Genomic DNA, 256 nt, shown 5'->3' with positions numbered 1-256 from the left:
CCCCCCAACCTGGGACCCGGGCCCCCTTCCCTTGCAGCCTCTCTCAGTTGTGAGTGCCACAGGCCAGAGGGGGTAGAGAGGAGCCGAGGGGGGGCATGCCGCGGGACAAATAGGCTGTCTAGGGCCAGTGGCTAAAGGGGCGGGAGGGGAGGAGTCCTCAGGGATCCTGTTTCAACAAACGTTTCTTTCGGAGGAGGGGAAGGCGGGGGAGAGGGGGAGAAGGACCTATTTAAAGCTACCCTGTTGCTTTGGCTGT

This window comes from Hylobates moloch, unplaced genomic scaffold (genome assembly GCF_009828535.3).
Source record: "Hylobates moloch isolate HMO894 unplaced genomic scaffold, HMol_V3 SCAFFOLD_5, whole genome shotgun sequence".
Classification (NCBI taxonomy): domain Eukaryota; kingdom Metazoa; phylum Chordata; class Mammalia; order Primates; family Hylobatidae; genus Hylobates; species Hylobates moloch.
The sequence above is the reverse complement of the archived record's forward strand: the minus strand, read 5'-3'. Positions refer to the sequence as shown.